The following is a 25282-nucleotide window of genomic DNA, read 5'->3' as shown; positions in this document are numbered from 1 at the left end:
TTTGTTTGTTTGTTTGTAGTTAATAACAAAGAAACACAAAGGGCTACCTTTTCTCTAACCACCGCGAGTATCGAAACCCAATTTCAAGCGTCGTAAATCCGCGAACATACCGTTGTGTCACTGGGGGAATTTCTATTTGTTTTAGTGGAAAGATGATATGTTAAAAAGGAGCCGTGTTTGAATGTTATTAAGGAATTCTACTACCAAGCAGATAATGACCACAAATACTCATCCAACCTATGTACAAATTACTTGGCTAAGAAAGAAGCAGCTAGACGCATTCAAATGATGCAGTGGCCCCCACAGAGCCATGATCTAAACCTAATTGAACAGATCTGGGATCTTATAGATCAATAACTTGGCAAGTATAAAGTTACATCCGAAGAAACTGTATGGAAATGTATTAGAGACATTTGGAATATAATCCCCAAGGATATTTTGATTAAATATATTGCAATAATGCCAGACAAAAAAGAAGAGTGGCACGCAGAGTATTAACGGTTTATTGAGCTCAAACACTTGCACTGAGTTTCTGTGATACTAAATATGAAAATTAATAAAGTTTTGAAATTCCACATGTGATTTATCTTTCATCGTTCATCGTAAGTAACCTGAAATCTAATTTTTAACTTTGTCATAACACTTGTTCACGGTACTATATAAAAGTAGTTAAAGGCTGATGCATATAGCTCGTTATTTTTTTATGAATTAAATTCATTTAAATATAAACTCATGGAAAATACGGTAATGATGAGGCTAGGTGCAAAATTATATGTTGACCTACAACTAAAGTGATAGAAGGTAGGCAAAACGTTCATTCAGTTTTGCCAGTGCAGACTATTCTTTTCTTCAGTCATTACAAAAGTTGTATTGATATGAAGGAATATTGTACTACATTTAAAGTTTAATAACTCAACCTTTTAAGTAAGTCGAAACGGGGAGTGGTTACAAATGTTGGTTTTCTCTCGTTTAAATACAAATACCCAAGGTCTACAAAATGGAAGAACATTTACGCATCTATATTATTTAACTTAGATCGAAAAAAAGTTATAAAAACTTCAAAAAGAAAGAAGAACTTGTTGATAAACTCATTAAATATAAATAGTAAGTTAACAAAAGGGACAAAAATAACGTGTATTCCTTGGAATTTTAACATTGTTCATAAAGAAAAATACCAATATGCATATCAACTCTTTATGGAAAAAAAATTCTTTAATATAAAATTACACACATTTTTAAAACAAAAGGTAGATATATCTTGCCTTTATCAATTAGAAACTGTAATATATTAAACTGTTTCGACACTACTGCCAGGGTAGTCTAATATTATTTTTTATCACAACTTTAAACAACGATTGCACGAAATTAAAACAACGCACTGGGTATTCCAAAAAACACTTTCTCCATTCGTGCTCCGATTCTGTTCTAAGATTGGTTTGTTTCACAATTTTTGTGCAAACCTACCTAATTATTTTCTGCTTATAGCCAACCCTAATTTCACAGAATAACAGCAGTTACTCCTAACTCTTACAACGCATCCACGGGTCTAAAGTAAGAAACACGTTTATAAAACCTTAGTTAGATTAATAATTTAACCACCCTTACCTTTGGGTCCCCAGTAGTAATTGGCAGGATTAATTTCAGCAAGGAAGATGTTTTAATTATTATTAGAATCCTTATAATTAAAGGGGTGAACATACAAGCAATTTGCTGCATGAAGTGTAACGAGTTGTATATAATAATACTAGGGTTAAATTTATAACTTCAATAAGCAGTAGGAACAGTCGATTTTTTTCCATTGAACGATTAGCTGTTTTGTCCGTCCAAAGAATAAAAAAGTATAAAAACTAATGGCCATTTAGGAAACTATCTAATCTACAGTTTCATATATGATTAAGTCTCGTTAAAGTAGCCTCTATCGTATAGTTATTGTAAACTATTTTCTTTCAAAGGATCATTTCACATTAGAAAAGGCGGATCGCCTTTATTGCACTATCAACTAAGAAGGATTTACGCGATCAGAAAATCCTCAATAGCTTTATTTACGTTTTTTTGTTTGGTTAATGTGTCGAAGCATAACTGATGTTCAGCACTTGCGCCAGTCATCGCGAATTACAAGCTACAATTCTCTACACCTAAGAAGCAATAATTCTTCAACAATTACAATACAGCTATTTTCCATTTGGGGCAAAAAACAATTGTCATCTAGATTTGTGGTGAAATGTTTAATGGCTTATTTGTGGATCCGATGTCCAATAGTTCACACCCCATTAAAAAGAGGTGCTCTTCACAATAGGTATATTATAAAAATAGCATTCAGATCTCACCGTTTGATTAGCTTATTTATCCTGCAACAGATAGGGCTTATTATTTGCATTTCTTCTGGATTATCGCTTGAAAATTAATGATTTCGTGTAAATCCAGTCACGAAAATTTACTCCGTCACGTCCCCTGCTGGTACAGCGGTAAGTTTACGGATTTACGACGCTAAAATCGAAGTTTTGATTCCCCTCGGTGGACTCAGAAGACAGCTTAATATGCCTTTGCTATAAAAAAATACACACGCATACTCCGTCACTTTTCTCTGTTGTATAGGTACTGCTGAATGCCACTACAACTTCCTACATTAGTCACTTGTGTAACGTATGCGTACCATGCTTGCATCCAGTTAGCATATATTGATGCAAGATATCTTATTTACTTTTGTATCATTTTACTAAAGTACTCTTTATGTCATTAACGCAAGTTACATTTCACTACCGCTAATTATATTGCATAGGTACTCTTAAATACCTATGATAGTGTTAAATGTAATTACCACCTGTAACAGTTCACTACCAGTTCTTACATTTTGCTATAGAGGTACAGTTATAAATATCAGTAATCACTAATACTTTACCTATTGTTATTATTATTATTATTGTTATTACGAATATACATTATACATATATATGAGTGAAAAAATATATACAAAAATTAATATTAATAAAAATAACAAAAAAATGAGTTACGCACATATACAAAGCGAAAAATAATTAAATATATACAAAGCTAAAATTAATTACAAGGCAAAAAATAATTAAATATACACAAAGCTAAAAAACATTAATTTAGTTTTGGATTTCGCGCAAAGCTACTCGTCCCTAATTTAACAGTGTAAGACTAGAGGAAAGGTAGCTAGTCATCACCATCCATCGCCATCTCTTGTGCTACTTTTTACCAACGAATAATAGAATTTACCGTCACATTATAACACCCCCACGACTGAAAAGGCGAACATGTTTGGTGCGACGAGGATGTGAACCCGCAACCCTCAAATTACGAGTCGCCCGCCTTAACCCAACTTTTCATGCCGGGCCATAAAAAAAATAAATAGATACAAAGCAAAAATAGTTAAATGTATACACAAAGTAAAAAATGAATAAACATAGGCAAAGCAAAAATAATTAAATATATACACAAAGTAAAAAATGAATAAACATAGGCAAAGCAAAAATAACTAAATATATACACAAAGTAAAAAATGAATAAACATAGGCAAAGAAAAAATAATTAAATATATACACAAAGTAAAAAATGAATAAACATAGGCAAAGAAAAAATAATTAAATATATACACAAAGTAAAAAATAATTAAATATATACAAAAATAAAAAATATATTTTGTAATTAAACTACAAAATACCTAGAAACCTTGATAAATAACCACCCTAAACCACAGCGTTCAAACACCTGATAAACTAACTTGGTAAAACTCAATATGGGGAATTTATTCACTTGTGAGGTCACGAAGATTTCAAAATCATGTGATTGTAATTTACATACGTTTGTGCAACATTACTGTTATCTGTACGTCAACGAAACTACTAATGGAAACTGATGTCAGTCTCAAAATATACGCATATTTACTCAAGTTAAACGTGATCAGCTGTATGTAAGTTAGCGTTTTAAATTTAACTAAGAATACATATGTAAACCAAACGATAGAAAGAATAATAAATGAACGATAAGCAAAATGATTATCAAATAAAACCAGAATTTTCTATCTTACAACATAACCTATTACATCTGATTCTATATTTATTGTTAATCGTTTCTATCAATTCCTACATCTTATTAAAGTACTGCTAAGCGTTACAATCATATCTTACATTTTACTGGAGTACTATTAAGTATCACTATCGCTTTTTATACATTATCGAATTTTATTTAAACATCACCATAACTTATTCTATGTTGTTGTACAGAAACTGTTAAACGTTACTATCTATTCTAACACTTTCCTGCAGATTCTATTCAAAGTCTAATAACATTTTAACTTAACTACATAGAGAACGATCACTGAAAATGAGGTAGCGTGTAGAAGTTTACTGTAATAAGTCACTATGCAACAGCTTTCTTCTTACACTTTACTATAAGTACAGTTACAATACATCAATATGTAACAGCTTATTTTATTATACCTAGTTAGTAGAGTATACGTAACATCACTATGTAAAAACTCCCTTCTTGTACTTTACTGCACGTAGAGTTATAAAACATCACTATGTAACAGCTCTCTTGTACTTTATTGTAGGTAGAGTTACGAAACATCATTATGTAACAGTTCTCTTATTATACTTTACTGTGAGCAGAGTTACAAAATATCACTGGTAATAGTTTTCTACTTTTACTCTACTGGAGGTAGTTACAAAACATCAATATGTAACAGCTCTTTCTTATATGCTGGATTTCTATAGGAACTGAATTTTTTATAATAAGTGTCTGTGACATGTTGGCGATAGTTTCAAGAATAAACGGACAGCACACACTCCAACTGTTTTAAAGTAATATATATTCAAAGAGAGTCTTACGTACGTACAAACAGTCGTTATACTATTGTTTACCGCAGCTGTATCCAGAGCCTTAAATAATTCTCTTTTACGTCAGAAGTTCACACAGGCATGTTTAATTACTTTAGAACACAATTGACAAGACAAATTATTATTCTTTACCTCGGTTATTTCAGTGCGAGCTGTGATACTTTTACTTTAGAAATCGCCCTTACAGATAAATTAACAATCACGTAATCTAGCTTCACTTTTGTACTTTTGCTTTCACTAACGTACTTCGTTTTACTTTTTATCTACACATATTTATAATGAGCGAAAAAAAAATCTATAAATTTCTGACCCTGTAGTAAGAAAAATATTTAACATAACGAACAAAATTTAGAAGCTTCGAGTAAGATAACGTCAACATTATAACAAAACTTGCATTTAATTGGCTTTCATTAATTGCACAATATCATAGTTACTTTTATACCATATGTGCGTGTACCGTAGTTATGATCATTTGGCATCCATTAATGCACGTTATTATATAGTTACTTCTGTGCCATTTGTATATACCATGTTTACTTTCAATTAACATCAATTAACTTTATAATATCACAGTTATTTTTTACCATTTGTATGAAAATATGAAGCGCAAAATAGAGGTCCTGTTCTAGTTCCAAAGCACTGAACAGCTCGACTCGTGTTTTCCCAGGAACATGTCCTCTGTTTCTTTATCAATGGATCCCTGTACTGTTGACAGATGAAAGCAGGTTATGTGTATCTCCAAGTGACCAACAAGTGAAGGTTTGGATAGGTGAAAGAGAACGACATTAACCCTGTAACAATGTCCACCGTGCTGTCTTTGGAATGGCTCAATCACGGTTTGGAGTGGTATCTGTATGCAGGGGTGTACAGACCTCTCTGCCTGGTGAGTGGAGGATACCTGACAGAAAGACGTTACGTGTATTAAACCCTGCTACTCATTATCCACCTTTTTGTTGGTTCTATTGGACATGAGTTCGTGTATCAGGAGAATAAGACCTTCAGGACCGTGTAACGTTTTTTTAGTATAAAGAAATAAAGGTACTGGAGTGGTCTCAGCATGTGTGGAACTTGCTAGAGAAAGCAATTAGAGACAGACAACCTGTTCCTACGACTGTCCAGGAGCTCAAACCTGCTTTCATTCAGAAGTGAACAGTGCTGCCCCAACAAGTCATCCGAAATGCAGTATGAATTACAGGTACAGAGAAGTAATAAACAATAGAGGAGGACCTACTTACTAGTCACTAGAGATTCGTTTTGTTAAGTTTGTTGATCTTAATATCTTTTTGTCATACTTATGCAGCTTAATATTGATATATATTTTGTTAATTTTACTTTTTTTAAATTTATAAATAAATCTTTTGACTGGGTTTGTATTGTTTACTTGTAATATTTTAAATAAACAAGTTTAGTCAATATTAAACATCTGTCTTTTGTTGTTGTTCTTGTTGTTTTCATATGTGAAGAAAATCGCACCAAAAAGTCGTTATCCTTTCCTTTTTTTGAGTAATACCAGTGGAGTGTAATTATGGATTTTTCTTTTCACACATTACTGTCCATGAGACTTCATTGTTCTTTATACAATGATCTGTGAAAAAAGCACCAAAAATGCGCCAGTCATAAACAATTCTAATCACAGAGAACCACCTAAAAAATATATGTCCATTATTGTATGGTCGTATCACCTCTACAAGAGTAATACAGCCACTAAAATAATAATAATAATGTTAATTCTTGTAAACTAATATATAGATTTGTTGGTTAACTTGCATGTTAAAAGATATTGAATCGCTTTAATACGTTCATCCAGAAAATCTTAAGTAATGGTAGAAGACGAAAATATGTGTTAAAACTTGTATTAGTGAACACTTGAGAAGTATCAGTTCTGGTAGAATTTAAAGGTTTCTTTCAGGACAGATACTGTTATTTAGTTTCTTTGGGTGGTTAGTGTTTTCGCTATTCAATGAAATTTTTTCGACGTAAACAATTGGTCACCAATTTCACGTGCTTCTGCATTTCTGGTTTGTTCCTCGTTTCTTCTCATTGGATCTTGCCTCACAACTTGGTGAAAAAATAAACAGTCATTTTCTTTCTGTAATTTGCATGTTAACATTTGATTTTCTTTATCAAAGTTTCAGGCTCTGTAATAAGTTACTTTTTGTATGACAATTTTTGACATCATTATTTGATGTTATTGATCACTTTACCCTCATATTAAAGTAAAAAATAATTGTGTAACGTGTGAAGATCGAATTACTACAAAATTCCTGTAAATTTGTATACGACAAACACCGTACGAAGGACGCTATTCCTTCTGTCATAGAACAATTCAATTCATATTATACACTTGTATTCTCCAGCAGAAAAAGTCACTTTTCACTAAAATATCACAATGATTTTTAACTAGGAAAACTTACTTTGAAATTCTGCTTTAAACTCACTTTACCACAGTTTTAGTTTTATTAAAAAATAATGTCGTTGATAATAATAAATGTAGAAATATAATGTACATTATTTAAACAGGAAAAGTAACATTTCTTCGTTAAAAAGCGATTAAAGAGAAAATGTCATAAAAGAATGTCCTGTTATTTTTATTTTATCGAAGATCTGTTTCATTTTGGTACGACATAAAGAATGTTATTGATTTATTTCTTACAAAAACATAGACACATGGACAAAATAAATGTTTGTATAACAGACCCAATTGTAATGAAACTTTGTTAGGAACTTCCTCTTACGATGTTGAAAAACTACGTCAAGTTTCATCTAAATCATACTGAAACTGTGAGACAGATGGACTTCAGCCTTTTATATATACATATAAAATATCACTACAGAAACAGATGATGTTATTTTCAATGTGTCTGGATGAGTTACACATAAAATACTGAGTTTGTTGTTTATATATACGTCTCAAAGATTATTACTTTATTATGGTGCCAGTATGTCAGTTTTAATTTTTAAGTCAATACCTTTTTTTTGCAGCTGTATATTTGTACTCATTTAATACTACTATCACAAATACGTTATGTTCGTTCATTTATATTGCGTTTTGAGCGATCTTTTAATATGCAATATACTCGTATTTTAAAATACTCTATGTTGCATGCTAAGGTTTACTGTGTAATATGCTGTAAAACACATTTTGTGATATATAGTGCAACGTATACACAAACATTTCGTCAATTTTATCTCGAGTTTCCCTTTAATCATACATGTAGGATTTGTGCGTAATTATAATGCATGTGTTTTATACGTGTTGTTGTATTGCACAACACCGTGTTTTTGACATTGTGAAGTTAGCAATGAATACTGAAATTCTTCTAGTGTTTGGATGCCCTCATAATGATATGTATAGGACAATAGTACCGTCGATCATTGGTCTGTCACACTCGGATATGTCGAATACATGGGAGATGTTCACGTCGGAATTTTGTCCCACTATATTCTGTAACATTTTTTATAGTTGATACTCTGCATTTTTTACGCATTAAAAATAATATCCCGTATAGACAGCTTCGATCCCCTGATATTTCGAGTATATTAAGTTCCGATGATTGAACATATTTATCGTAAAAACTATATTTCCTAGGATCTACACTGTTTATATTTCATGTTAAAAGTTATTCTAATAAGGAGAGTATCATTTGTACATCCCATACATCTAGTTAAACAAAGACCATTAGCTGTTGTTGACGGGTTGCCATCGAACAGTGAAAGGGGGTGGAGTTAACGTGTGGTCTGGGTTCTGTTTCCGTTCTCTTTGTATTGTCAGTCGCGATTGGAGAGACAACAATAAGATTCAACACAGTTAAAGTACATCTTACAGCTTTTGTAAAAAGCTGAAAACACTGCGAGGCTTATTTTTGTGAGTAAGATGGTGCCCGTCGATTAGTATTTGGAAACCTATGATTTGAGATTTTATTAAAAGGAAAGAAGTGATATGATAGTTAAGAATTTCATTTTTATGTTTAATTTTAATTAGTAGCTTTAAAAATTGTCATGAATTCTTGAAGAAAAATTAGAAAAAATATTTTCACTTTCCAACGAAGCGTTTCACAATGTCCTAATTTTGCAGTTGCGCATAGAGAAAAATATTAGATGCAAACAGATCTTCTTTTATTCCTATTCAGTTGGTCTTATAAATGCTTTTATGATAAAAACTAAACACTGAATGCGTATGTATTAACTCCTAATAGCATATTAAAATTTATTTTTCACCACAAAGTTCTACAAGGTCTGGTTTGTTTTGACATTCGTGCAAAGCTACACTAATTTCTAGCCGTCCCTAATTTCGCAGTGTCAGTCTAGAATCAGCTAGTCATCACCACCCACCGCCATTTTGGACTACTCTTTACCAATGAATAATGGAATTGGTTGTCATATTATAACGTCACCACGGCTGAAAGGGCGAGCATGTTTGGTACGAAGGGAATTCGAACCCGCGACCCTCGGATTTCGAGTCGAGTTTCTTATCCACCTGGCCATGCCGGGCTAGTTCTACAGCTTCTACAGTTCCATTTATTTTAAAGCTGACATTATTTTTTCTTTCCTAATAACTTACTAAAAACAAGTTGTGAAATTACATGTATCGTTCCCAGTTGCTCATGATTTTTTATAACAAAGAAAATAGGGCAATTTGAGGATTAAAAACAACAAGGCAGGGCTTGAGTCCATCCAGCCTCCTCCCTGTGCATGTTACTGATAGGAGGATGTCCAAAGATATCCCCTTGGAAATGTTTCATTGGCAGTGTTGTGCATTCATGCTATATAAGGCTAAAGCTAGTTTATCCGTATAAATGGGACTTTATAAGCACATTCATTAAATCCCAAATTAACCCAATCTCTAATAATCCTAATCAAAGAACTTTATGAAAATTAAATATATCTATTTTTATGGTACACATTCAACTGACTTTTCAGCTTAAAACATTAAATTAATGAAATGCTTTATACTTAAAGAAATAAGTGAAATTTATAAAATACATTGTTAACATATGCCAACCACACTATATCAGTTATATCCAATGCTGACAAGGCTTTTCGCACAACATCACAGTTGTTATGATAGGAGATACTTTAAACCAGTAAATTTAATTATAACGAATTTTACATAGTCTTTCTTAAATGAGACTCTTAGATTAAATACTAGTTGTTTGATTGTTTTAAATTTTGCACAAAGCTACTCGAGGGCTAGCCGTCCCTAATTTAGCAGTGTAAGACTAGAGGAAAGGCAGCTAATCATCACCACTCACCGCCAACTGTTGGGCTACTCTTTTACCAACGAATAGTGGGATTGACCGTCACATTATAACACCCACGGCGAGCATGTTTGGTGCGACAGGGATGGTGGGATTGACCGTTACATTATAACACCCCACGGTGAGCATGTTTGGTGCGAAAGGGATGCGAACCCGCGACCCTCAGATTACGAATCGCACGCCTTAACACGCTTGGCCATGCCGGACCTTAAATACTAGTAACATTATATTAAACATAAAGACATTCCTTGGCTGGTGTTGAAAAGCGAGGACAAGTGCGATAAAATATTTATTCCAAGAGAGTATTATTTTCATACATTAACTGCAATATATGCTCTATATATTGTCTATTTTTGAAAGCTAAAGGGGAATCAAATAATTAGTTTCATACACGTTTTATAAGCAGTTTCCCAAAGCGTTCATCAGTATTGGAATATAGATACGTTATTCGGAAAAATGATTGTAATGTATATTGAATTTCTAGCAAAGTAAGGAGAATTAGATCATTTATTTTGACTGTGCCCTCAGATGGTCTGTCATATCGTACATCACTTAATTTCACTGTGCTTCTGGATGATCGGTCATACCGTACTTCACTTACTTTCACTGTGCTTCTGGATGCCCAATTATGCCATACATCCGATCATGTTTTACATCACATGTTTTCACTGTTCTCTTGGATGCTAGATCATGCTTTACATTACTCTTCTCCTGGATGCCCGGTCATGCCTTACATCACTTACTTTCACTGTGCTCCCAGATGCCCAGGCACGCCGAATGACTTTTTACATCATGCTACATAACACTTTTTGAACAATGTTTTTATTGCTGTTATTTATACAAAAAAAGGTTTAATTTATAAGGCACATGTTATCTATAAAATTACAGGCTAACGCGCACAGATGTGTCACAAACTTTTACAAGTCACGTTCTTGGAGCATCTTTGGCTGATGAAAAGTCAGTTTGTTTGTTTTTGATGTTATTTTGTTTAATATTTTAATATCAAAACTTTAAAGTTACTCTGGGTATTATAATACGTATAATATTTGTTATTATGATATTAAAACTACGAGCAATTCGTACTTTAATCATCACTTATTTTCAACTGACATTGGACAATATATATTTATTTGTGCTCTGTTTCGGCCATTATTACCTCATGTCAATAAATATTGATAATTCTTATATTTGATAATATTCTCTAAGGAGTGAAAGAGTACTATAGATTAAATATTAAATATAATATATAACACGTAAAACCCATGGAAAAATAATTTTCTTTCGATATGTATCAGCTCTCCCTAATATTAACCTCCAATATTGGGTTTTGATATTTTTAGGGCTATACTCGTACATTTTGGTACTGAAAGAAAAATCTATAACACTTACTAAATTATCAGCTTTTGTTACATTTAAACGTATCATCCACAATTAAGTTGTTAAAAATCCGTTATGAATACGTTTAAATTTATTTGTTTTTCATGAAAATTATTTCACAATAGGATTTTCTTTTGCTTGATCTGAGTAACTTTGTAAGTGCATTAAATAACTTTCTGTTGGATCTTTCTCAGTCTTGCTACAGAAAAGCTGTTTAGTTTTCTACATAATACGGAAATGACATGTGACATTTCCCAAAGGTTTTAATTCCAGCACGAAGTCAGATTATAAACTTCAATTTACTTCTTAAATTACAGTAAAAGGCAGAATTCAAATTATTAACGTTGTAAGTTTATTTATGTACATAATCTCTGTATAAAGATAATAGTTTGACTGATTAAGTAAAATCCCGTTTTTTCGAAGAAAAATATAAACTTCCGTCTGAAAACAGTATAACAACATACACAACCATTGGTTTAATGAGTATCTTTTTTGTTTTTTTACTGAGACTTCCTTTTTAATTGTGCGTCACCTTGTTGTGTTAGCTCTGTGCGTGTAATTGTTTAATGTATCTTTTGTGTAGTTCGCCTATTTGATTATCTCGGTGCGTAGGGAACACTTCCAGCCAGAGGATACAGCTAGAACGAAACGATTAAAAATCATTGTTATATTTATTACATTTGCACTGATATCTCACAAACTATTACAGCCACAACACTGTAAGATAGATTCGTTTAAGATGTAAAACCAACACGAAGTTCAAATGATTTTGCTCTGAAGCTTTATAATCATGGTTCAAAAACCTAGGGTTAAAGTTCAAATAGCATTACCTTAAAGTTTAAAGGTCAACTTGCTCGATCATTTAACTACTTTGTAGAGTAAATTGTGGTTGAAGATGTCAATTTATTGTCAGTTTTACCTTGAAGTTTAAAGGTTAAATCATTTGATTATATGACTCTACTCTTAGGAGTAAGTTGTGGCTCAAAACATGAATTTATTGTCAATATTACTTGGACATTTTGAAATTTAAATCATTTGATCATACGACTCTACTCTTAGAAGTAAGTCGTGGTTCAAGACCTCAGTTCATTGCCATCTATTTATTTACATGTTTCCTTTTATTTTTTTCATTATCGTGTGTATAGGACTTATTAGTTTGAGCGTCAAAGTGAAACACATATCTTGTTATAGATGAAATGTTTTACCTAAAGAAAACTGAAAATCCATAGTAAACATTTGTTTTGCGCTATATTCTTGCTCATTATTGAACACGTTATATTTTTAAACTTATAACTCTTATGAAACATTATAAGACACTATTTTCTCGTGAAAGTTGGTTTCAGAATGACACGGTGTTAAAATTCTCAGTTTTAGTTTGCTTTCCGGATACTAATGCTTATATATATCACGTGAAATAAATTATCGTTTTTATTTATTTATTTTTATACCTACCACAGCAGTACATGTGAATATACAAAAGTAGTATTTGTCGAACTTCCTACCGTTATCTTCTTGACCTATGATATTAAAGTTTGGTCAGTTAAGTGAAAATACAAATATTATATCACTAGGCAGCTTTAAAAAAGAATTAGTTGCTGCTATGGAAAAACTCCTAAAAGTTTATCTATGTTTATCGCATTGACCAGGACAACAGGTAGACAACTGAGTTAATTTCTGTAATAACTCACATTTGGGTTGTTATTTTAAATAAATTAAAGATCACGTCCACCTTCTTCTATTAATCTGAAGTACATATATATGAATAAAACAACGAAAAATACGTTTTGATTTTTTCTGTTGTTGTTGAGTAGAGTCTTATTAAAATTATCCGTCCTGCTTTTCAACCATTTCATTATATTTATACACTGTACTTATGATTGGTACGTTTCACTATGATATAGGTCCAGCTTATTAACTTTGGTTAACTTGTGTTTATGGTTACTGATGAGGAGTGGAATTCTTCAAAACTAGTATAACCTAATAACACACTTTAATAAAAGTATAAATTGAACTGGACTTTCCTGGAACTTAGAAATTAAATAAGTTTATTTATTAGTATGGTTTATACATGTATTAGCTCATCACTTGTACAACCTTGATTCTTACATATGCATTCAAAAGTCACTACTTTCTACAGAAGTGTTTACATTAAGTAATGATTTTAGTGTCGTACAATTCTATTTACTTGTAAGATACCGAAGCGTGGTTTGAAATGTAGTTCGGAAGTTGTCCCTGAATGGCGTGTACCTTTCCTACTAATTTTCAAAACGTTTCAGAAAACAATGTAAACCAGTCGTAGATGTAAGCTTTTCTAATATACTCTAAAATGTTGTTATGAAACGATTACAGTTGTTATTAGACTGTATTGTTGTTATTAAAAGGATACAGTTGTTATTAGACTGCATTGTTATTATGATACGAATACAGTTGTTATTGGACTGTACGACATTTATATCTCCTTTCTACTTCTCGAGTCTCATCCCCTCACACTCACTGATGGCTCAGCAGCAAGTCTGAAAGCTTATAACGCTAAAAATAAGGGATTTGATACCTTCGGTAGGCATAGCAAAGAAAACCCATTGTGTAGTTTTGTGTTAAACAACAAACAATTCTCCGTTTTCAATGAAACTACGTCATAAAATTGTCTCACTTTATTAATCGATTTTACTCCTGTTTGTTCGTTTAGAATTAAGCAAAAAGCTACACAATGGGCTCCCTTTACTCTGCCCACCACGGAAATCGAAACCCGGTTTCTAGCGGTGCGAGTCCGATGGCATGCCGCTATGCCACTAGGGGTCAGTGCTGTTTGTATGGCAGGTGAAATGTAGAATTTTGTGTTCCTGACTTAAACACTTTGTTTAATTTAGTTGTACTATATTGTCTGTTGAAAGTTAAATCTCGTTACGACATAATTTATCGCTTCTTTACGTTAAACTCAGAAACATTTTTGTTTGAAACTAAATGAAACAAAAGGTTCTGTTCTGAGTTTTGTCAAAAGCAGTCTGTCATGAGTTTTTCTGCTTTGTTTTTCTCTGATAAACAACATACATATACAGAACAGAAAACCTTGTGCCATATTTAAACGGTTTATTCCACCATACCCATCTATGCTTCCTTCCTGTGTTTCAGCCTGCAAGATAGCGATAAGGCCAGGCCTCGAACCCTTAGCTCCACACCCTCAAAGCTCTAGTACTCAAGCTAAGAACATTGAAATCAACCAACTGTAGGGCTGACTTGGCAAACCTTATTAGAATAAATTCACCCCTCCCCTATTTTCTTATATAGGGAGGTCTGATGGCATTTTGCCAACAGATATCAAACGTAAATTCATAAGTAGTATCAGGCGCGGTTTGTATTTTTTAAATGTCGTGACCACTGTATCAGTTCAACACATATTAAAACTTGCTTACATTTCACGCAAATTTACTTGTCATATTTCAAGTCCTCAAAGAAGTATTACTTATTTTCTACTGGTATGGCTATATTTTCACGTTGCTCCTTTATCTTATTATTGACATTATAAGTAAACTTGGCGTAACGAAGAGCCCTAATATTATAATATAGTGTGCAGATTTCTTATCAGATTTCTGAATCTAATTTTTTCTGTCAAAAGTTGAAGAATAGGGTTACTCCACTGCACCAACACATGAAGTATGAAAAACGCTTGATTCAATCGAAAGGAATAACGAACAAAGAAAATATCGCCTCGCCCATTGACAGTTTTATTGAGTTATTTTAAGAATTAATTTTCTTCCAATAAGAATTTCAAGAAATCTAGCAATTAAACTTCACGGTCCTTTGAAGAAGACAACTGATTGGTAAGTGTTACTTTTATTTATCGATTTTATCTACTTAACCCCTTTCCGCAAATACTGCTTCACTCAACTTGTTTAGTTTTACACTTCCGTGATCTTGATTAGAACTTTGAAAGGGACGTTCACAACGATAATCGACCCTCTAAAACATTAGGTCAGATATCATTATCTCCAGGACATCCTGAATAATAGATTGAATTCCGTCCTGTATACTTAGACCGTGTTGAATATCATCACGTGTAAAATGATAGTACATCAATACATTTAAATCTTTTTATAATGTTTCAATAATTAAATTCTTAAAATATTTATCCAAATATTAGAATTCTGAGAGTAAATATGGAAGACAAAAGAATCGTATTACATGTTTCTTGATGTAAAAAACATGCGAGGCAGAACTCTGCCATATAAGATGTTCAAAGATCTAGAACCGTACCAGACAGAACGTTACTATATAACATGTTCAAAGATCTAGAACCGTACCAGACAGAACGTTACTATATAAGATGTTCAAAGATCTAGAACCGTACCAGACAGAACGTTACTACATAAGATGTTTAGAGAGATAGAACCATACTAGACAGAACTCTACTATGGTTCTATCCCTCTAAAAATCTTATTTTAAAACAACCTTTGGCTAATATTAACACATTTGAATACTCGTAACGTTATTGGTTAGTTGGTCCAAATTTACATTACGATACAAGACTAATGATGTTAAGATAATTCTAAAAAAAAACTAGTTTTATCCATTCCTGTCTTTTAGAAAGATAATAGTTAACATACAGAAAGTAAAGAAAGAATTCCTAGGATGTTAAGGGTTTTAATAAATAAAACTTCCTATACGTGTGTGACATATTAACGTTTAATTTTCACCCTTCTATATTGATGGATCTTTTCTTTTCATATTTATAAGCTGTTGATGACTAAAACTTTGTGTGTGTTTATTTAGAACTCAGAATAAACTTTCCGGAAACATTGCCTTTTAATAGTCTCACTTCTAAACATTTACAGTAGAACCAGCCAACTGTTTGTTAATCGAACGTGCAAAATATCTGTTGGTCTAAATGTCATGTGAAATGTAACGCTGGCTTTCACAGGCTAAAGTTTGTTCGTTTTTGTATGTGTAATTAAGCACAAAGCTATACAATGGACTATCTGTGATCTTACCACCATGGGTATCGAAAGCTGAATTTTAGTGTTGTTAGTCATTAGACATACATGTCTTGGTGCCACTGGAAGGCTACAGGAAAAAGGAATCTTGTTTTGAATAACCGAAATACTTCTTGCTAAACCTAGGATGGAGTTTACAAAAAATAATAAAATCACTTATCTAGCATTTATTGTTAATACTTTTATTGTTACTCGAGGTCACATCTGCTTACTTTATTTACACATAAAAAACAAGTTAAACTGTGGTATAAATTACAGTATGAGAATGATAAGCTGTATTTCAAGAAGTATATCTCGTATACTGATGGAGATACACCATCTGAAAGATTCTTCCTTTATTCTGAAATCTCGGACGTAAAATTAATCTAAAATATAACTTAAAAATTTGTAGCTTATATGGTTACTTTAGCCCATAATATGTTTTTGTATTCGACTGTAAAAAGATAGTTTTTCCTAACAAAACAAAAAAGCAAATAAAAAGGTTTTGTTTATTTTAATACAAATCTACACAATAGCCTATCAGCGCTCTATCCACCATAGAAAATCAGACTGTGAATTTTAGCATTGTAATTCTGTAAACTTACCGTTGATCCACTGGGGAAGGGAGCAACAAGAGCAGAAAACATTAAGAAGGTTTATTAAAACACAGCACTGGAGGTGATAAATCAAAATTTTTGTCGAAGATGGCATTTTAGACATCCACATAGTCACATAACTGTGTGAACATTCTAATAAAATATCAGATTTTTCAGTCAATAAATATTAGTTTTGCAAGAATGGAAATAATAATACACCTTAAATTATAATAACATAGTAACACAACCATCCTTCTAGCTTCTGACTAGCTTGTATTTATAATAGGCCATGAGTTGTATGTATGACCTTAAGTGACTATGTATGCCATGTAATAATCTACCTAAAAGGTTATCTTGACATCGGTATGACATTTCAAGAGGCTCTAGCCATTGTTGTCAAAGATAGTTCTTGATTGTTTTGTTGTTGTACCCTGCTTAGACATCCGTAAATCTACGGAGTTACAACGCTAAAATCAGAGATACGATTCCCCTCGGTGGACACAGCAGATAGCCCGATGTGGCTTTGCTTTAAGAAAACACGCACGTTTTGTTGTTGTCGTTTTTTGTATTTGGTTTTACAATAAAGCCACCAATTGAAGTAGAGGCAAAATCATCTTTGATGTTGAGTTTCATTGTGAAATTATAAGTATAATTATCTTTAGTAAAAACAATAAAGCAAATTGTTAATGTTAATTTGTGCAATACAATGTATTTTGACATTGTATTTTATTGTAATCGCTATTTTATAAAAATGTTAATATATCTTGGAATAGTTGTCAAATAAAGCAAAGCTTCAGACTGTGTGTTTCTTATATATACATCGTCATATATATTTAACTTACAAAACAATATCTATAAAACGATAATTCTTCACTAAATTTTCTATGCTTGCAAAATTATTACTGTTATTGAACAAAACATCTCATGAGAATATATTTAGGTTACTTAACCTATAATTCAATGGAATATAATAATTATGGATATATTGTGGTTGACATAACTTATACACTATTCTTTAATTTCACTTAGTACTTACTATTAAGTTATATTACTTTTAATTTTTTTTAGTTCTTATCTGAATTGTTCTCTTACTTTTGATAAGTAGTTCAAAATAATTAGATTTATGAAAACCAACATTCTAGCTAAAGGCGACATTCCTTTAAAATCGGCATAGTGAGTGTTAATATGGAATCGAATCAATAGTTGTTTGACTTCAGTACTGTCAATCGGCTTTATTTATGGTGTTTCAATATAATATTATAATCGTTTTTCTAACTTGGAAGTGTTTGAATTCTTATTGTTGCGGAGAAGAGAGAGAAGGAGTTTTGATTCTTGATGGAGAAGAGACAAAAAGGTTTTGATTTTTATGGAGACGAGATAGAAGGGTTTTAATTATTGTAGAGAAGAAAAAAGAGTTTTAATCCTTGTAGAGAAGACAGAAGGGTTTTGAATGATTTACAACAAAAGAAAACGGCACCTAAGTGTTGTAGACTCAAAACTCTAGTGAACATGTGGTCTCCACCGGAAATTGTCGACGAGTTCAAAGTGACCGGAAATAGGTCGTATTCGTATGTACTGCTTAAAACTATAATGGTAATACACTAGTTTGTTTATTTGTTTTTTCTCTTTTTTGTTTGTTTTCAATAACATTGTCTCGTTTATTTTGTGTTTGTGTTTGTGTTTTTGTGTGACCGGTTCAGAAAGAGAGATTAAGTTAAAGTTAGAAATATAGCTCCTCTTTTTATATGAGCGAATGTAGTTATTGTTCAAAGGTTAAATACGTTTAAACTAAAATAAGTATATCCTCATAGATCAGTCGGTGTGATGTACCTTTACAGAAGGTACTTCCATTATTCAACACCAACTACTCCTTGGCAGGTATTAGAAATACATTGACATTTCTCGAATTTATTTTATTTTTTGTTTTTGTTGGACAGAGTTCATTCCTTGTTTGTGATGCAACTAGAAACAAAGGAAACTTTGCGGTAATAGAATTATAGAAATAATGTTCTTAACCAAGAAGTTAAGGATAAAAGTAGAGTAACCATCGCTCTGATTTTTAGAAATATATTAATAGATATTGCTTGGCTTAATAAATATCAGATGTCATGACGACATTATTACCATCAGCTCCTGAAAAGCAGGTTTAATTTTGTGTCAGTGATATGATGTTAGAGTAGTTAGTCGCTCAGCCGTGCATACCAGAGTTACCTGGAGTTAAACGGAATCCGGGTAAGTAACTGAAATTTAAGATTCACAATATGTATTTCGGACAATTTCTTGTATTAACATCCAGTATTATCGAAATTTCCAACAGTAAACAGCGCGTTATTATTAAGCCAGAGGAAGTCCAAAACTTAGTCCATCGAAATTAAATGTATTGCTCTAATTATATTTGTATTTCTTATCCGAAAACATACACAAATTTAAGTATGTCTCTAACTCAAATTATTCTTAAAGGTATAGAATGTTTTATGAAACTCTATGCTTTTTCTTATACTGTTCTAAACTTCTATAAGTATCATAATAGTTACTTACCGTTGTATGTTTTCAAGTAAATGAGAATTTCCTACAAATATTTAATATAGAGTGACTAGCGGTACAACTGATCTTGGCTGCTATGGACTAATCATTATCTTCCATTGAATTTCCTAATTAGAAAAACAACTAATGAAGTTAAATCTACCATGTGAGATGGTTTTATCTTTGTAATATATTAGTGTCGATGGAGAGATACGGAAGAAAATAAAGAAGGCATTGAATAAAATAGAAGTTATTTTTAAAAAACTGAACGAAATATGGAATAATGCAGGCTAGTATATTAAGATGACTCTTAAGCTATTTAATAGCTTGGTTCTTTTGGTTTTGTTATATAACTATGATATATGAAAAGGAGTAGTGCAAGTTGAGTCTAGATTCAGAGGTTTTGAGAGTAGTTTTTTGAGAAAGATAACAAATATTAAATGATTTAGTCATTTAAGTGAAGAGACATAAGGAAAGGAACTGAACAACATTCAATTATACAAAATCTCTAGTTGTGCAGATCGAGATACTATAAGCATGTTCTAGAACCGAAGAAGAATATACGCCAAGATAAAATAAAAAAGTTAAAGATCAGTTGAAAGAAGACCTAGAAAAAATTAAAAGATACTTGTAGTAGAACAACGGAAAAGATAAGTGAGAAATAAAAGCCTGGAAAGAATAGGCAGAAGTCCGAAGGCGGTGAAGAGCCTTCCTAACTGCCTTATGAAATATTTGAAGTCTGGAAGGGACTGATTGTGATAATTGTATTTCTTATAAAAATGAGTTGTTGTTGCTGTTGTTTTATATAGGAAGTGCTAAGATCAACCGCAGGATGACCTAGAAATATTTTGATTGTATCATCCAAAAACACCATATTTTAATGGAGTTGACCAGAAAAAAATTGTAAAAAATTCATTTGATATCCATCCTAGAATAACGATCAACAGTAGCCATAAAATTTAAGTGCAATTTTCATACTTCATATGATTTGAATTTCGAGAACTATGATAACAACGTGATTAACTAACAAGCCTAAAAAAGACAAGACTTAAGAGGCTTGACCCTGGAAATTTCACGTGATAAACGCATGTCTTTTATTCTCGATCACATTCTATGCTTACACGTAGATGACAGCATGATTAGACAGTAAACTTAGTTAGGTTTACCTATAATGTTGTGCCATTAACCACGTTGCATTCCGTGTATGGTGTAATTTTTATGCCAAAGCCCCCTTTAGTTATTTAAAAACAACTTAAGATACCACATGATAATATCTAGTTTTTGCATTTTCTTTCCGCTCCACAACAAACAGTGAACTATTGTAGCGACTCATGTCGTCCGCTGACAGTTAAGTAACCAGTCATCAGAGCGGTTTCAACTTTTAGGTAACAGAATTAGTCTTCTGTTTGTTTACAGATCATTAAATTCTTTTTTAATTATGAGATTCTCTTAAAGTCACGTATTTGCCAATCTATATACTTGTCAATCTTTTCGTCTTCCTACTTACATGTCTGTTAAAGTATAAATGTCATATAAGTATATATCAAGTAATTTGATTCATCTCTTTAGTCTTATCAATTATAGACGATGCTAACCTCTGACTATTTTAAAGTTATCTAACAATCTTCTCACTAAGCAATTTATTGCTTACTATATAGAGATTCCACGTAAACAGAATGTTATACAAAGCACATAATGTATTGCTCATCATAGTCTCAAATCTCTCCTATAACAATCTATGAGACTTTTACAATCATCTAACTTAAGTTTTCGAGGTTTTCAAAAGTTATTCAGTTTAGCCAAAACACATCACTAAAGTAAAGAACCGGCGAGTAGCATAACAGACAAATGTCCATTGATTATTCTGGTTCTGGCGTCAAAAGAACTAGCTCACCAAAGTTTAAAGTTGGTTCTACGGCTTACACACCAAATTGTTGCATTTTTACTTGTGGAGTGCAGAAACAGCGTAGCGTTTCACTAACTTAAAAAGACAATGTTCATAATCACGCCAGGTTAAAACTGCTATTTTCATAGCGACTACCATTAACAAATATTTATTTGTTTAAGAGAGGAAAGAAACAACAAAATATAGAAAAGAAAACAAGGATGATTTTGTATGGCAATGACAAAAGGTACAGAAACAAGGCAGAGATAAATACACAAAACCATGTAAAAACCACTACATAAATGGACACTTACTCAATGTTACAAGATTATGGGAATTAGCCATTGTAAGACTTTATAGCATTATTCAGTTTAAATGCTTTTATTCAAACATGAATTTAGGCAAGTGAAAGAAATTCAACATTTTGTGGTGGATAGAAGTTTGTTGTTGTTTTTTAATTTGGCTACTTAAGCAGATGTATGCTTTTGTGTGCTTATCAGTATTTTGTTTCTGTATGTTTTGGCATTGTCATGCCTACATCATTCCTAGTTCTTTATAAAAAAAATACTTATATTTCCTTAAGTGCATGTAGATGTTATGGAACTTTTTTACTGATCTTTCAAGCTTCTCTACTTTCAGAAACAAATATTGACGACCACAACTCACTGTATCGCTGATTTTAGAGTTCAGACATGTTCACGTGTTCATTCTTTTATTTCTAAATATGAATTAATGCTATAAACTAAATTAATTTAAATCGCTTTAACAATTTTGTTCACATTTATAAATTATACTTCAGGGTATAGCAGAAATAAAGTGTTCAAAATATGACCGTATACAAATAACATTTATATGGATGATATAATTCATAATAACTAAGGATGATTGTTTGTTTGTTTTATGAATTTCGCACAAAGCTACTCGAGGGCTATCTGTGCTAGCCGTCCCTAATTTAGCAGTGTAAGACTAGAGGGAAGGCAGCTAGTCATCACCACCCACCGCCAACTCTTGGGCTACTCTTTTACCAACGAATGGTGGGATTGACCGTCACATTATACGCCCCCACGGCTGGGAGGGCGAGCATGTTTAGCGCGACGCGGGCGCGAACCCGCGACCCTCGGATTACGAGTCGCACGCCTTACGCGCTTGGCCATGCCAGGCCCACTAAGGATGAACACGATATTCCCACGCCTGTTTTACTAATTTTGATGAATAATAAAAGTCTCCCTGTGTATTCTGTATACTTATAGAGTTCTCCGTTTATCAAACATGATGTACTTTTGTTGTGGAGTTTATATGAGTCTTGGATAAATACACAATGTATAATAAAAAATGTTTAACTTGTTGAATATCAGTAAATATCGTTATTTTTAGAAACAGTAAATATTAAGTTAAAACATATGTATACCAATACGTTAACTGTTTGAAGTTAAGCACAAAAGTACGCAATGTGCTGTTTCTGCTCTACCCATCACGGGTATCGAAACCCGGTTTCTAGCGTTGTAAGTCCTCAGACATTCCGCTGTGCCCTTGAGGGGGGCATTTTTGTCGCTCGCACCCCGAAAATGTTTTGAGAAACGTCAATTGTGAAATTCATGATTTTACAGTGTTTTCTGATTGGTTAATTTTTATAGTTCTGTTAAATAAAATATTTAATCGATATAATAAGACCGTAAATTGTGTTTCACAGCCATATTTTAAATGACTTGAAGTAGTTTTAGTAAACTGTGATATCTCTGATAAAATAGTTTTCTGCCACAAACTGGAGATATAGATAAGACAAGCCCACCGAATGTAATAGTCTCCCAGTGTGAAATCAGATCGTGGATGAGGAAGATTGGACATTAATAGTTTATAATAACAAAGTTGCAATACACATTGTAAACGTTAAGCGTTATACATACGAAATCAGTATTTAATTTCAAAGCTGTGCATTAACACCAACTAACTGTAAGTAGCTCTTAACAAGTAGCCCTTGTATCATATCTAGAATTTATTCGAAAGTAGTTCTAATAGCTAGCATGTCTTGTGCCACCAGTAGAATCTCGGTGTACTATTCATGCACAGGTCTCAGAAGTGTGGGGAAACAGTAGAACTTCTGGCTATTCCAATATTCTGTTTATAGTAGTTTTCATCGATTCTGAAAAAGGAATTTTCAACACACACTTTAAATAAATTAATAATGTCAGCAGTTTCAAAAGGTTAATAGTTTTAATTTTCTCAGTAAACTCAACAGAATTTTAACACTGTTGTTATTCGTACTACTGAAATACGATTAACCGATGACCAATGTGCATTGCAACATACTGAGAAGGAGTGTCTGTACTAGCCATAGGACGAGGGATCAAACATTTAAGAATCAAAAATATAAAAAAAAAGGTTTGACTCAGTTAATACAGTTTTCTTTCTTTCTTTTTTTCTCTTATATGTTAATTAGTTTATGGATGATTTTTTCCTTTGTTGTCAATATGTTACATGATCGGCCACAAATCTGCTGTCGTTTTTAGAAAAGCTCTGAAAAGATATGTTATTCGTGATAGAGGCGGGATTTGATTCTGGGTCTTATTGATAGAAATAGTAGTGCATTATATAATCATTTAATCAAATAAGGTCTTCCTTTTAGGGCCTGAACTAACTGGCTGTTTGAATGTTTTCGGGATGAGTTTTCTACTTGTAATGACTTCTACGCTAGATTGACTATGTGTTATCAGATAGGTAGATGTTATGTAGTTCATATATCATTATTTTTCATAATTATTTCGTAGGCTATTGAGAGAGATCGCTATTACAGAGACTTGTTTGTCTTATACTCCTAAATTTTAACGTTTGTTGGAACTGTCGTTTTTTTTAATGTATTATAATATACTTCACATTTGAAAAGGGTGTGAATGTATTTTTACTTTTCATTGGATCTCCAGATGGTTTTGTGTGCACTAATTCTGATCGATTTGTGTTATATCTCCTAAATAATGTTCTGACCTTGATTTTATGCTCTTTGCATATCCTGTGTATGTTTTTGGAGAAATATTTAACGTTATATAATATTGTGTGTGTCTGTAATTTTCTTCCTGTTTAATCTTGGTGATTATCTTCCTTATCAGTTATTGTTTATTACATAATGAACAGTATGACTATGATCTTAAATAATAAAGTGATCTCAATTTAAACTTGAAGGTTCAGAATTCTGTTGAAAATCCAGGGTTTCATTGGCATTATTTGCCGAGATGAACCTTTGGTTATTTCAACTCATTGTTGGATTTCCTGAAAAAAACTAAACATCAATATACGTGAAAAGTATGCTACAGAATGATATATATTTTTATTTCACATATTTTAATTGTTTCTTCAAAATTTCTTACATGCTCAGAACAATTATAAGAATAAAGTTTCACACATATAATTCATAGCTATAATATAGCTATAACAACCACTGGATATCATATACGATAAGTAGAGTTCATCTAACAGTCACAGTAACCCTTTTGCTACTACTCGAATCTAGTCAACAGTGACATGTGTCAGCTGATGGACCTTGTGCTACAACTGATGTTATTACATTGCAGCCCTTAACGATAAATAGAGCCTAATCAACAATGATGTCTGATAAGTTGTAGACCTGATGCTACAACAAAACCTAGTCATGAGTATTGCCTGATAACTAATAGTAATTATCTTACTACTAGAACCTGGTCAGTAGTGGTATTTGTGGTAGCTAACGCAGATCTGTTATCTGGTATCTCCAGTAACTAGCATATATTATGCATCAAATGTAATATAGTCAACATTGGTATCTCTAGTAATTAGTAGAACCGTA

At 32.3% G+C, this 25282-nt stretch overlaps 2 protein-coding genes across 14 annotated transcripts in view; one reads left to right on the top strand and one right to left on the bottom strand.

Moving 5' to 3' along the window:
• LOC143225187 (protein C-ets-1-like) overlaps window positions 1–25282 on the top strand; it is a 72352-nt gene that overhangs the window by 6765 nt on the left and 40305 nt on the right. The window contains exon 1 of one of the 3 annotated variants that reach the window (XM_076454158.1): window positions 14810–15315. The exons of the other annotated variants lie outside the window; for them this stretch is intronic. The gene's annotated coding sequence lies outside the window, so the exon portion shown is untranslated. Of the gene's footprint in view, window positions 1–14809; window positions 15316–25282 lie in introns of those variants that run through there. 3 annotated transcript variants of the gene reach the window in all.
• LOC143225188 (uncharacterized) overlaps window positions 1–25282 on the bottom strand; it is a 109687-nt gene that overhangs the window by 63547 nt on the left and 20858 nt on the right. For 2 of the 11 annotated variants that reach the window (XM_076454164.1, XM_076454165.1), the window contains exon 2: window positions 19599–19711. The exons of 7 other annotated variants lie outside the window; for them this stretch is intronic. The gene's annotated coding sequence lies outside the window, so the exon portion shown is untranslated. Of the gene's footprint in view, window positions 1–19598; window positions 19712–23301; window positions 23609–25282 lie in introns of those variants that run through there. 2 more of the 11 variants (XR_013013669.1, XR_013013667.1) reach the window with 1 other exon arrangement.

This window comes from Tachypleus tridentatus, chromosome 9, assembly GCF_004210375.1.
Source record: "Tachypleus tridentatus isolate NWPU-2018 chromosome 9, ASM421037v1, whole genome shotgun sequence".
In the NCBI taxonomy this organism is placed as follows: domain Eukaryota; kingdom Metazoa; phylum Arthropoda; class Merostomata; order Xiphosura; family Limulidae; genus Tachypleus; species Tachypleus tridentatus.
Note: the sequence above shows the minus strand (reverse complement) of the source record. Positions and strands in the feature narration are given on the sequence as shown.